General features: G+C 38.2%; 1 protein-coding gene and 1 pseudogene across 6 annotated transcripts in view; one reads left to right on the top strand and one right to left on the bottom strand.

The window, feature by feature from the left end:
• The window catches only part of RBMS2 (RNA binding motif single stranded interacting protein 2), a 103,683-nt gene that overhangs the window by 35,373 nt on the left and 53,159 nt on the right, over positions 1-15,151 (bottom strand). The gene's annotated exons all lie outside the window — the stretch shown is intronic.
• Positions 171-13,187, top strand: LOC113621217 (RNA-binding protein 7 pseudogene; annotated as a pseudogene).

The following is a 15,151-nucleotide window of genomic DNA, read 5'->3' as shown; positions in this document are numbered from 1 at the left end:
GGATAGAATGTTAAAACACTTGAGTCCATACAGCCTGACTCCTGGACCCATGCTCTCATAGTTCCTAACATACTCTGAATCTCAAAAAAGACAGTGATCTGAACAGAACTAGTCCTTGGCAAAGTGTTAACCTAGTTTATCAAACTCATGGTCTTAAACTACAATTGGGAATGGGGCAGAAGTCGGAGGTAAGGGGTGGAGGTGAGGACTGATTGCCAAAGTAAGAACTGAATACCAAAAGCCAACTATAAACAAAGTGATAAGGTCTCCAAAAGAGGAAGAGAAAGTTCTATAAGTTCTATCTAATTCCTGGATAGTAATGTGGAAGGTTATGTAAGAATTTTTGCAAGGTCCAGTACCCATAGCCACATAAAGATATACTATTTATATAATAGCTACAGTATACTTAATCCATAAAGAATATAGAAAAGAGGGAATCCCTGTTCTTTTAGGCTGATATATTAAAACAAAACAGCGATTTTTCTTTCTCCTTATTACAAAAAGTTTTGACAGAACTTACAGAGCAGAATCTCAGGTTCCTACTTACCTCTGGTATCCTTTGGAGGTGAAATTGGAAGAAAATTTAGAATGAGAATAAGAGACTTATAGCTTAGAGGCAACCCTCTACTACCCCTTCACTTCTTTCCCTTTCTCTAGTCTCCATCCTCTCTCTTGCTCTTTTCCATTCTTCCTCCATTTTTTCCCTTCTTCTCTATCTTTGCTTAGGCTTACTCCTGACAGTTGCATTCAGTGATATCCTTAAGTAATAATTAGCCTGGCTGTGGTATTAAAGTTGCTCATATCTTAACCGATTTAAAAAAAAAAAAAAGACAGTCCTGGTTCAGAGGATGAGAAGCAAAGTTTAATAAGAATAACTTTTTTTACTATTAATTATGGAAAACATACAAAGGCAAAAGAAGAGTATGATGAATCCCTACACATTTATCACTTAGCTTTAACAATTATTCATGGACAAACTTGCTTCGTTTGTAACTCCACCTATTTCCTTACCTCCCATATTATTTCAAAGCAAATATATAATTTCATTACAAAATATTTCAGCATGTAGCTCTGAAAAATCTCTTTAAAAAAATATAAACCCAAACAACGCTATATCATCTAAAAATTAATAATTCCTTAGTTTTATAAAATAGAGTTAAAATTTCCAATTGTCTTATATATGTCAGAATTGTTTTGTTTTGTTTTGTTTTACAGTTTATTTGAATTTTTTTTTTTTTTTTGGCCACACTGTGCGGCTTGTGGGATCTTAGTTCCCTGACCAGGGATTGAACCCAGGCCCTTGGCAGTGAAAGCATGGAGTGCTAACCACTGGACCTCCAGGGAATTCGCCAGTTTATTTGTTTGAAATAGGATCCAAGTAAGGTCCATATACTGTCACTGGTTGCTGACACATCTTTTAATCGACAGGTTCCCTATCCATTCCTATTTCTTGCAGTTTTCTTTAAGAACTTTTAAAATTTATTTATTTAGGCTGTGCTGGATCTTCCTTGCACTGCACAGGCTCTCTAGTTACAGCACACGGGCTCTAGAGCTCATGGGCTCAGTAGTTGAGGCGAGCGGGCTTAGTTGTGGTATGTGGGATCTCAGTTCCCCGACCAGGGATTGAACCCAGGCCCCCTGCATTGGGAGTGCGGAATTTTAACCACTGGACCACAAGGGTAGTCCCCTATTTCTTGCAATTTATTGTGAAGGAAATTCTTATGTTTGTACCAGCATAAAAATTAACCCATTCAAAAACCATTTAATTAGAGTTACCATATGATCCAGCAATCCCACTGCTGGGCATATATCCAGAGAAAACTAATTCAAAACGATATTGGCAGGGGGCTTCCCTGGTGGCACACTGGTTAAGAATCTGTCTGCCAATGCAGGGGACACGGGTTCGAGCCCTGGTCCAGGAAGATCCCACATGCCGCAGAGCAACTAAGCCCGTGCGCCACAACTACTGAGCCCACGTGCCACAACTACTGAAGCCCATGCTCCTAGAGTCTGTACTCCACAACAAAAGAAGCCACCACAATGAGAAGCCCACGCACCACAATGAAGAGTAGCCCCCACTCACTGCAACTAGAGAAAGCCCGCGTGCAGCAATGAAGACCCAACACAGCCAAAAATAAATAAATAAATATTTTAAACAATGGTTTAGATGGCAAATTTTATTTAAAAAAAAGATATAGGGGACTTCTCTGGCAGTCCAGTGGTTAAGACTCCACGCTCCCAATGCAGGGGGCACAGGTTTGATCACTTGTTGGGGAATTAAGATTCTGCATGCCATGCAGCGTGGCCAAAAAAAAAAAAAGATATATGCACCCCAATGTTCACAGCAGAACTATTTACAATAGCCAAGACACGAAAGCAACCTAAATGTCCATCAACACATGAATGGATAAAGAAGATTCAGTATATAAATGTATAATGGAATATTATTCAGCCATAAAACAGAATGAAACAATGCCATTTGCAACCATCTGGATGGACCTGGAGATTGTCACACTAAGTGAAGTAAGCCAGACAGAGAAAGACAAATATCATATGATATCACTGATAAGTGGAATCTAAAAAAATGATACAAATGAACTTATTTACAAAACAGAAATGGACTCAGAGACATAGAAAACAAACTTATGGTTATCAAAGGGGAAAGGGGGTGGGGGAGGGATAAATTAGGAGTCTGTGATTAACAGATACATGCTACTATACATAAAATAAATCACACTACTATATATAAAATAAAACAATAAGGACTTACTGTATAGCACAGGAAACTATATTCAGTATCATGTAATAACCTATAATGGAAAAGAATCTGGAAAAGAATACATATATATGTATAACTGAATCACTGTGCTGTACCCCTGAAACTAACACAACATTACTAGTCAACTATATGTCAATAAAAAGTTGTTTGTTTTTGAAAAAAAATTTATTAAGTAGGTACTATTTGGAGAATAGAAAAAAGAATCTATAACTGAACAATTACTTATTGTATCTAATATGTAGCATGTGGAGATGCTATGAAGAAATGCAAAATGAGAGAAAAGGTTGGCCTTCAAAAGGCACAAGATGGAATGCAAAAACAGAACAATGACATAAAAACATAAAATCAAAACAAAACTTCCTAGTAACAACATAGCTTCTCTAGTGACTATTGATGTTAATCTCAATAGTCAACTGACCTTTTATTTTATTATCTTTTTCTCAGGCGAAGGGAAGGGAAAATAACAAATGTTGGCTATTTACCACATTCCAGGCCCCATAGGATTTTGTTATCTAATATAATCATTACAAAGAAGATAATGAGGGCTTCCCTGGTGGCACAGTGGTTAAGAATCCACCTGCCAATGCAGGGGACACGGGTTCAAGCCCTGGTCCAGGAAGATCCCACATGCCGCGGAGCAACTGAGCCCGTGTGCCACAACTACTGAGCCTGCACTCTAGAGCTGGCAAGTTACAACTACTGAGCTCACGTGCCTAGAGCCCGTGCTCCACAACAAGAGCAGCCACTGCAATGAGAAGCCCGCGCACCACAACAAAGAGTAGCCCCCACTTGCCACAACTAGGGAAAGCCCGCACACAGCAACGAAGACCCAATGCAGCCAAAAATTTAAAAATTAAAATAAATAAATAAAAGAGACAGTAGAAGAGAAATTTAGAAAGTAGGAAGGTGGAGGTTTGTTTAAAAAAAATGATAATGAGATAATGGGATAGGTATAATTTCCATTTTCTTTTCTTTTCTCTTTTTTTTTTGTCCACACTGCACGGCTTATGGGATCTTAGTTCCCTGACCAGGGATCAAACTCAGGCCAACGGCAGTGAAAGTGCCACTGAGCCCTAACCACTGGACTGACCACCAGGGAATTCCCTCCATTTTCATTTTTACTGATATGGAAATTAAGGTTCAGAGGAGTTCTTTCTTTCCCAAGTTTACATAATTAATAAGTAGTAGAATCTTATTTTTGACTGAGGATCATCTGGTTCCCAAGTCCGCATCCTTTCCATTGCTGTTTGTCTAAACACAGGAACAGCAATGGCTTTCACGAACTATAAGCAAGGTCAACAATTAGCTCCAATTATTTAAGAGATCAATTTCTAAAATGTGTTCAAATCAACAGTCTAAAATGACACCAGAAAACAGGTAAAGAGGGACTTCCCTGGTGGTCCAGTGGTTAAGACTCTGCGCTTCCACTGCAGGGGGCGTGAGTTCCATCCCTGGTCAGGGAACTAAGATCCCACAGGACACTCAGTGTGGTCAAAAAGAAAAAAAACAAAAAAACAGATAAAGAAACTTAGCTTATCATTTTACCTCAATAATCAAAATATCTACTAGATTTAAGTACTGGTCTGACATGTGAAAATGGAACTAAACTGAGGAATCTGATCATCTTCCCTGGAGAAAACACTTACTGCCCACTCCACTGCTCCCTTTAGTGTAGAGGGACAGACATCAGCATATCGCTCCTGCTGTGCAGGCAGCTCTAGAAGCAGCAGCACAGCTGTGTCCTCTTTCGCTCTGGGGGTTCAACTGCCTGAAGGGAGCACACACTCAGCTTTGCTACCTTACACACTGGTGAGGTTTCACAGGGGTTGCCCCACAGGGGAAGTCTGTAGTTTCTCTTTGGTTTGGTTTTGATCACTGCTTGCACCTAGATGGAGAAATCTGTCTAATTCTGGCAGTAGTAGGAAATCCAGTGGCCCACAGATACAAGCTACCTTCTTGAATATTAGTGTTATCAGTAATAAAGTTGTTGTTTTTATTTCCATTTGTCAAACTTTCTTCTTACTTCTCAACTGGAGTGGAGGAAGAAGGATGCTTCACTTTGAAACCCACAAACCCCAGCAGTCTTTAAGGGCTAGGCAAGTATTTCCTCTGGTAGTTGAAACGGAGGCCAGGGTAAAATGTTAGTGTGCCTGGCCCTACCAGTTTACAAATCCTATAATTGTAAAATAATGATTTAGTAATAATTCAATTTGGGACAACAAAGAAAATCATTTTCATTTATAATGTAAGACCTTTATTTCACAAATGAGGAAAAATCAGATTCAGTTTTGATATAAGCACTCAGTTATTCACTATTCATTTAGCAATTGAGTAGGCAATGAATCAATGTTTACTAAATGTTTTTTCAAAAGTATATTTCTTGACTATAGAGCCCATTAACTAGCAGAAAGGGGTTAAAACACAAGGGCTCAAAAATGAAAGACTATAGTTTAATTCTAGTGTTGCCATGTACTAGTCTGTGACTTTGGGTAAGTTGCTTAACCTTACCTGCAAAATGCAGACAGTAACAGCACCTATGTAATAGGATTAGTGTGGGGATTGAAATAAATACATATAAAGCTCTTATAGTGCCTGAAATATAAAAGGAGCTCACATCCATTCATTCAATAAATACTTAATGCCCGATTTAGAGTACCAGGCACTATGTCTGACAGCAAGGACACAATGCCAAGCTAAAGATGGTCTAAGACAAAGACTAGAGATGGTCATGGTTCTAACAGAATTCAGCGTTTAGTAGAGATATAGCCATTAATCAAATAATCACAAAGTAATTGTATAATTACCCAGTGTGATAAATGGGCTAGGAAAAAAAAAGAACAGAAGGCTGTGACCTACTTTAGTTAGTATAGTCAGAAAGGTGACATTTAAGTGAGACTTCAAGGAGGAGCAGAGACTAGCCATTCAGAGAATGAAATAAAGGATCATTCCAGAAAGAGAAAAGGGCAAAAGACACAAAGTGAGATTTTCAACTGAATCTGAAAGAAACAGAAGGCCAGTGAAGCTGGAGTGTAATGAAGGATGGAAGGGTAGGCAGAGACTTCCAAGCTGTGTTAAAGTACTTGGCTTTCATTCAACACAATAGACAGTCAGTGAATGATTTTATGCAAGAGAGAAGTTATAAGATCTGATCTATGTTTTGAAAATATTACTCTGGCTACTATGGGAAGAATAAATAAGAGTGAGGCAGGGGGTGAAATGGCAAGCTCAATTAGGAGGCCACTGTAATAGTCCAAACAAGAGACAATATAGTCTGTAATTGGAGAGATGGCTGTAAAGGTGGAGAGAAATGGAAAGATCTGAGGTGTAGTTTATAGGTAGAATCAAAGGACTTGCTTATAAATTAGATGCAGGAAAGTATAGTGTCTAGCTTGAGTAACTGGCTGGATGATGGTATCATTCACTAATGCTGTAGAGATGGAGGGGAGAGCCAATTTGAGGACTGCAAAGCAATCATTACATTTTGAATATGTTAATTTTAATAACCTGTGAGATTTCTAGGAAAAAAATATCAATTCAGCAGTTGGATACACAGAGGAGAAGTCTGGTCTAGCAATTATCTGTAAATCTGTTAGCATAGTAATAAGTGAATCTAGGAATAAAGTATATTTAGAAAGAAGGCAAGAAAGCCTGAAGAAATATAAACACTCAGAAATTGAGTAGAGTAACTGACAAAGAGGTCAAAAGAGGAGGGCAAAAGGGCAAGACCCAAGAAGGTTGTGTTACCAGAGGCAACAAAAGACAGAGTTTCAAGAAATGGGGAATAGTCAACTCCAGCAATGCCACTAAGAGGTTATGTAAGATAAAAACTAAAAAACAAACAAACAAAACACTAGTTGGATTGGGCAACTTAAAAATACTATGGACTAGAGCAAGCAGAAGAAAGAATCAGTGAGCCTGAAGAGAGATCATTTGAGTTTATCCAGACAGAAGGAAAACAAAAAAACAAGCAAACAAACAAAAACCAGAATGAAAGGGAATGAAGAAAGCCTATGGGACTTACGGGGCATAATAACAGAAACAAGCTACAAACTACTGGAGCTGCAGAAGGAGAGAGAGAGAAAGGGGTAGAAAGCTTATTCAAAGAAATAACGGCTGAAAACTTCCCAAATGTGGGGAGAGATGTGGACATCCAAGTTCATTAAGCTAATAGCTCACTCCAAAGTTTCAATCCAAAATGACCTTCTCCAAGATGCATTATAGTAAAATCATCTAAAATCAAAGACAAATTAAAAGTCAGTTTGAAAAAAAAAAAATGTCTCTCATACAACAGAGCCTCCATAAGGCTATAAGCAGACTTCTCAGCAGAAATCCTGCAGGCCAGGAGAGAATGGGATGATATATTCAAAATGCTGAAAGAAAAAAAATGCAAAACAAGAATACTTTACCCAGCAAAGTTGTGCTTCAGAAGTGAAGGTAAGATAAAGACTTTCCCTAACAAAAGCTGAGAGAGTTCACCACCACTTGACCTGCCTTAACAAGAAATGCTGAAGAGTTCTTCAATCTGAAAAGAAAGGATGTTAACTAGTAACACAAAAACATATGAAAATATACAACATACTGGTAAAGGTAAACATACAGTCAGATTCAGAATACTCTAGTACTGTAATGTGGTGGTGTTAACCACTTAACTCTAGTATAAAGGTTAAAGGACAAAAGTATTAAAATAGCTATAGCTACAATAATTTGTTAATGGACACACAATATAAAAAGATGTAAATTGTGACATGAAAAACATAAAATGGGGGTGGGGGTAAAAGGGTAGATTTTGTATGCAATCAAAGTTAAGTTGTTATCAGCTTAAAATAGACTGTTACATCTATAAGATGTTTCAAGTAAGCCTGAGGGTAACCACAAAACAAAAACCTATAACAGATCCACATAAGATAAAGAGAAGGGAATCAAAGTATACCACTATCAGAAATCATCAATTCATAAAGCAAGACAGTAAGAGAGGAAGAAAGGAAGAAAGGAACTACAAGACAGCCAGAAAACAATGAACAAGATGGCAATAATAAGTCCTTACCTACTTATAATTACTTTAAATGTAAATGGATTAAATTCTCCAAACAAAAGGCACAGAGTGGCTGAATGGATAAAAAATAAGGTCTAACGTTTATGCTGTTTGCAGAAGACTCATTTACTACAAGGACACACATAAGAACAAAGTGAAGGGTTGGAAAAAGATATTCCACACCAATGGAAACCAAAAGAAAGCAAGGATAACTATACTTATATCAGAAAAAAGAACTTTAAGTCAAAAACTGTAACAAGAGACGAAGAAAGTCATTATATAATGATAAGAAAGGGTCAATTCATCAAGGGGATGTTAACAGTTGTAAATGTGTATATATCCAACATCAGAGCACCTAAAATATTGAGCAAATATTAACAGATCTGATGGGAGAAACAGACAATACAGTAATAGCAGAGGATTTCGATACTCCACTTTCAATAATGAATGGATCACCCAGATAGAAAATCAATACAGAAACAATGGACTCGAACTATACTTTACATCAAATGGACCTAACAGACATATACAGAACCTTCCACCTAAAAACAACATAACAGGGCTTCCCTCGTGGTGCAGTGATTGAGAGTCCACCTGCCAATGCAGGGGACATGGGTTCGTGCCCCGGTCTGGGAAGATCCCACATGCCGCGGAGCGGCTGGGCCTGTGAGTCATGGCCGCTGAGCCTGTGCGTCCAGAGCCTGTGCTCTGCAACGGGAGAGGCCACAACAGTGAGAGGCCTGCGTATCGCAAATAATAATAATAATAAAAAAATTTAAAAATAATATAAAAAATAAAAACAACATAACACACCTTCTTCTCAAGTGCACCTGGAACATTCTCCAGGATAGAGCACATTAGGTCACAAAACAAGTCTCAGTAAATTTAAAAATACTGTAATCATACCAAGTATCTTTTCTGACCAAAATGATATAAACTAGAAATCAATAACAGAAGGAAAACTGGAAAATTCACAAATATGTGGAAATTAAACAACACATTCCTGAACAACCAATGGGTCAAAGATAAAATCAAAAAATATCTTGAAACAAACAAAAATGGACACACAACATACCAAAACTTATGGCATGCAGCAAAAATAGAGCACAGAGGGAAGTCTAGAGTGATAACTGCCTACATTAAGAAGAAGAGAAAAAAAAAGATCTCAAATAAACAACCTCAAGGAACTGGACAAAGGATAAATTAAGCCCAAAGTTAGCAGAAAGAAGGAGATAACAAAGATCAGAGCAGAAATAAATGAAATCCGGAATAGATAAACAATGGAAAACTGTTAGTTTTTTTTTAAAAGATTAAATTGACAAAACTTTAGCTAGATTTACCAAGAAAAAAAGAGAGAGGACTCAAAGAAATAAAACTAAAAATGAAAGAGGAGACATTGCAACTGATACCACAGAAACACAAAGGATCATACGACACTGCTATGGACAATCATATGCCATCAAATTGGACAACCTAGAAGAAATGAATAAATTCCTAGAAACATACAATCTACCAAGTCTTAATAATAAAAATACAGAAAATCTGAACAGACTAATAAGTAAGGAGACTGATAATCTCCAGGACTAGATGGCTTCACATGTGAATTCTATCAAACATTTAAAGAAGAATTAACACCAATTCTTCTCAAACTCTTCCAAAAAAATGGAGGAGGGAACACTTCCAAACTCATTTAACAAGACCAGCATTACCCTGATACCAAAGCCAGATGATGACATTAAAATAAAACAACAGACCAACATCCATGATGAACATAATTGCAAAAATTCTCAAAAAAATACTAGCAAAACAAATTCAACAGCACATTAAAAGCATCATACACCATGATCAAGTGAGACTTATCCCTGAGATGCAAGGATGGTTCAATATACACAAATCAATAAATGTGATATAACACATTAACAGAACAACAAAAATCATGATAATCCCAATAGATGCAGAAAAGGCAATTGACAAAATAAAACATCGTTTCATGATAAAACCACTCAATAAATTGGGTACAGAAGGAACATACCTCAACATAATAAAGGCCATATATGACACGCCCACAGCTTATATCATATTCAACAGTGAAAGTCTGAAAGCTTTTCCTTTAAGATCAAGAACAAGAAAAGGGTGAACATTCTGACCACTCCTATTCAACATAATACTAGAAGTCCTAGCCAGAGCAATTAGGCAAGAAAAAGAAATAACGGCATCCAAATCGGAAAGGAAGAAGTAAAATTGTCTGTTTGCTGATGACATGATTTTGTATACAGAAAATTCTAAAGACTCCATCAAAAAAGTGTGAGGCCTAATAAACAAGTTCCATAAAGTTTCAGGATACACGGACTTCCCTGGTGGCACAGTGGTTAAGAATCTGCCTGCCAGTGCAGGGGACACGGGTTCAAGCCCTGGTCCAGGAAGATCGCACATACCGCAGAGCAACTAAGCCCGTGTGCCACAACTACTGAGCCTGTGCTCTAGAGCCCATGAGCCACAACTACTGAAGCCCATGCACCTAGAGCCCGTGCTCTGCAACAAGAGAAGCCACTGCAATGAGAAGCCTGTGCACCTCAATGAAGAGTAGCCCCTGCTCGCCACACTAGAGAAAGCACATGTGCAGCAACAAATACCCAATGCAGCCAAAAATAAATTTTTAAAAAAAGTTTCAGGATACAAAATCGAACATACAGGGCTTCCCTGGTGGTGCAGTGGTTGAGAGTCCACCTGCCGGTGCGGGGGACACAGGTTCATGCCCCGGTCTGGGAAGATGCCACATGCCGCAGAGCGGCTAGGCCCGTGAGCCATGGCCACTGCGCCTGCGCGTACGGAGCCTGTGCTCCGCAACAGGAGAGGCCACAACAGTGAGAGGCCCGCGTACCACACACACACACAAAAATCGAACATACAAAAATCAGTTCCATTTCTATACACCAACAATGAAATCAGTTTTACTTCTATACACAAACTATCTGAAAGAGAAATAAAGAAAATCCATTTACAATAGCATCAAAAATAAAACAGGAATAAAGTAAACAAGGAGGTGATAGATCTGTACATTGAAAACTACAAAACACTGCTGAAAGAAATGGAAGGAGACACAAGTAAATGAAAAACAATGTTGTGGGTTTTTTACAGAAATAAAAAGTTTCATCCTAAAACTCATTTGGAATCTCAATGTACCCTGAATAGCCAAATCTTGAACAAGAAGAACAAAGTTGGAAGTCTCAAACTTTCTCATTTCAAAAATTATTACAAAGCTATAGTAATCAAAACAGTGTGGTACTGGCATAAAGACAGACATACTAACCAATGGGACACAGTAGAGAGCCAGAAATAAACCCTTGCACATATGGTCAAATGATTTGACAAGGGTGCCAAGACCACTCAATGAATGAGAAAAGAACAGCCTTTCCAACAAATAGTATTGGAAAAACTGGATATCTACCTGCAAAAGAATGAAATTGGACCCTTACCTTACACTGTAAGGGTAAAAAATTATCCTTATACAAAAATTAACTCAAAATGGATCAAAGACCTAAACATCTTGGAAGAAAACATAGGGGAAAAACTTCATGAGATTGGATTTGGCAATTTCTTGGATATGACACCAAAAGCACAGGTAACAAAAGAAAAAAACGGATAAATTGGACTATATCCATATTTAAAACTTCCATGCTTCAAAGGACACAATCAACAGAGTAAAAAGGCAGCCTACAGAATGTAAGAAAATATTTGCGAGCCAAAGCAAATCCCACTCTCTTTGTGGGCAACCTTGAAACAAATTCACAGAGGAGCTCCTTTTTGAGCTTTTTCACTAGGCTGGGCCAGTAATAAAAGTGAAAATTCCAAAAGATAAGGATGGTAAAGCAAAGCAGTTTGTGTTTGTGAATTTCGAACATAAAGTATCTGCTCCTTATGCCATGAATCTACTTTACGGAATCAAGCTTTTTGGAAGGCCCATCAAAAGTCAGATTAGATTAGGAAGTAACCATGCCTCACAGGAGGTCAGTTTGTCATATCCCCAGCATCGTGTTGGAAATTCAAGCCCTACTTCCACATCTCCTAGTAGGTAGGAAAGGAGCTAAAATGACTCGATCAGCACAGATAATTCAAAGATCTTTCTCTTCTTCAGAAAATTTTCAGAGACAAGCAGTGATGAACAGTGTTTTGAGACAGATGTCACATGGAGGGAAATTTGGTTCTCCATAACTGGATCAATCAGGATTTTCCCCATCAGTTCGGTCATGTAATCATACTTTTAAAAAAAAAATTTTATTTCTTTTTGTCTGCATTGGGTCTTTATTGCTATGCACGGGCTTTCTCTAGTTGTGGCGAGTGGGGGCTACTCTTCCTTGTGGTGCACGTGCTTCTCATTGCAGTGGCTCCTCTTGTTGCACAGCACAGGCTCTAGGCGCACGGGATTTAGTAGTTGTGGCACGAGGGCTCAGTAGTTGTGGCAGACGGGCTTAGTTGCTCTGTGGCATGTGGGATCTTCCCAGACCAGGGATTGAACCCATGTCCCCTGTATTGGCAGGTGTATTCTTAGCCACTGCGCCACCAGGGAAGTCCCCCACATAATCATACTTTTAACCAGTCTTCAAGCTCCCAGTGGCGCCAAGATACACATTATCACAGAGAAAAGTCAAAATTCTCATTCCTACATAGCAGATAGACATTATAGCCGTAAACAGTGTTACACCACTGATCATGGGTCTGACCATCATTACAGAGAAAACAGAGATGATTTCTTCTATGAAGATAGGAATCACGATGGCTGGAGCCATGACTATGATAACAGAAGAGACAGTGGTAGAGAAGGAAAATGGTGCTCATCTCGACACTAACAAGTGATAAAAGGATGTTTTCATAAGGTCATTCTAGGCCCTTTTTGTTAATTTGTCTGGGACTGTTTTCTTAAAAAACTGTATAGAACAGCTTTATAGTCGCCACATTTCTTTATAAAAATTTTAAAACCTAACAGCAGTCCAATACAGAAACGAGAAGAATTGTGGTTCTAGTTTTATTACATTAATAACCTTTCACCTCAGGGTTTTAAGAGGAGGCAAGGGTTTTATGCAAACGAAGGTGCCACAATTCCTAATCACTTTAGATTGTTGAGGAAGGGATGTATTATATGGATTAGCTGTATTATGGAGCAAATATTTTAATTATCTGTTATCTTTTTGTACTGCAAGAAGTTTCTTGTTAGTGAATCAGATTTTTGGTGTAATAGAAAACATTCAAGTTGATAGTCTGAAATGACTCAGTATTTTGTTAATAAATGAGAAAATGTAACTTCAGTGATTCATTTTACTAACATTTCAGAAAGCTGTTTGGTAAAGCTTCAGGATAAATCATATTATTTAACTTCTTAGAGAACTTAAGTGTAAGTTCTGTGACATAATCTTGAACTTTACCGTAATTGAACATACAAGTATATATCTACATGTGCTATTTCATTATAAAATTTTAGAATTTGTTCATTAAATCATGTTTGATGTATGACTGAAGCCACTCAGTAAGTTAAATATCTCTAAATGTATTTTTTTACAGTAAAAATACAGTGTTAATGTAAATCCCCTTATTCTGGAAGAATAAAAATGTAAATGCATGGTCAGATAAAATGGTAAAATGTTTTACTAAAAGTATACTTTTTTGGGGAAAAAATGGTTCACAAAACCTTTAAATGCTGCCTCTATCACTCAAACTTCTAAAATTTTAACATGTTCAAAGTACCCAAGACAAGTGCACAAGGACACATTTTATTGTTGAAATTGTATAGGTTGCTTTTTGTTTTTATTTGAACATTTGAGAATTTAGTCTTAAACACTTTCTGATTTAAAAACTTTAAAACCTTGTTTAACAAAACTTTTATGTATCAAGATACTGTTTCCAGGACTTCCCTGGTGGCATGGTGATTAAGAATCCACCTGCCAATGCAGGGGACACGGGTTTGAGCCCTGGTCCGGGAAGATCCCACATGTCACCGAGCAACTAAGCCCGTCTGCCACAACTAATGAGCCTGTGCTCTACAGCCCGTGAGCCACAACTACTAAGCCCGTGTGCCACAACTACTGAAGCCCACACGCCTAGAGCACAAGCTCCACAACAAGAGAAGCCACTACAATGAGAAGCCTGCGCACTGCAACGAAGAGTAGACCCGCTCACCACAACTAGAGAAAGCCCGCGTGCAACAACAAAGACCCAACACAGCCAAAACTAAAAATAATTAGTTAATTTTAAAAAACAGACGCTGTTTCCTTTTCATTGTAGAACTTGTTTATAAAAATTCATTCCTAGGGACTTCCCTGGTGGCACAGTAGTTAAGAATCTGCCTGCCAATGCAGTAGACACGGGTTCAAGCCCTGGTCCAGGAAGATCTCACATGCCACAGAGCAACTAAGCCCGTGCACCACAACAACTGAGCCTGCACTCTAGAGCCCGCGAGCCACAACTACTGAGCTCACGTGCCACAACTACTGAAGCCTGCGTGCCTAGAGCCTGTGCTCTGCAATAAGACAAGCCACCTCAATGAGAAGCCCGCACGCCGCAACCAAGAGTAGCCCCCGCTCGCCACAACTAGAGAATGCCGGCGCGCAGCAACGAAGACCCAAAGCAGCCAAAAATAAATAAATAAATAATTTTTTAAAAGATTAAAAAAAAAATTCATTCCTTGAAAAAAAAAGAAAATACTTGCAAATCGTATACCTGATAAAGAGTTAATAGCCAAAATATATAAAGAACTCTACAACTCAGTAACAAAAAAACAAACAATCCCATTTTAAAAAATGGGCAAAGGACTTAAATTTTTTCCAAAGAAAATATACAAATGGCCAATAAGCACACGAAAAGATGCTCAACATCACTAATCATTAGACAAATGCAAATCAAAACCATAATGAAATACCCTGTCACACCCATTAGGATGGCTACCATCAAAAAAAAACAGAAAATAAGTGTTGGCAAGGATTTGGAGAAATCAGAACTTGTGCACTGTTGGTGGGAATGTAAAATGGTACAGCCGCTAAGGAAAACAATGTGGTAATTCCTCAAAAAATTAAAAATAGAATTACCATATGATCCAGCAATTCCACTTCTGGGAATATACCCAAAAGAATTGAAAGCAGAGTCTGAAGAGATATTTATACACCCATGTTCATAGCAACATTATTCACAACAGCCAAAAGATGGAAGCAACTCAAGTATCTCTCACAGATGAATGGATAAACAAAATGTGGTATATGCATTCAATGCGGGAATTCCCTGGCAGTCCAGTGGTTAAGACTCGGGCTTTCACTGCCGTGGACCCCGGTTCAATCCCTGGTTGGGGAACTAAG

This window comes from Aethalodelphis obliquidens, unplaced genomic scaffold (assembly GCF_003676395.1).
Source record: "Aethalodelphis obliquidens isolate GAN/ISIS:26980383/991018 unplaced genomic scaffold, ASM367639v1 scaffold8, whole genome shotgun sequence".
NCBI lineage: Eukaryota > Metazoa > Chordata > Mammalia > Artiodactyla > Delphinidae > Aethalodelphis > Aethalodelphis obliquidens.
This window is presented reverse-complemented; position numbering and strand designations above follow the sequence as displayed.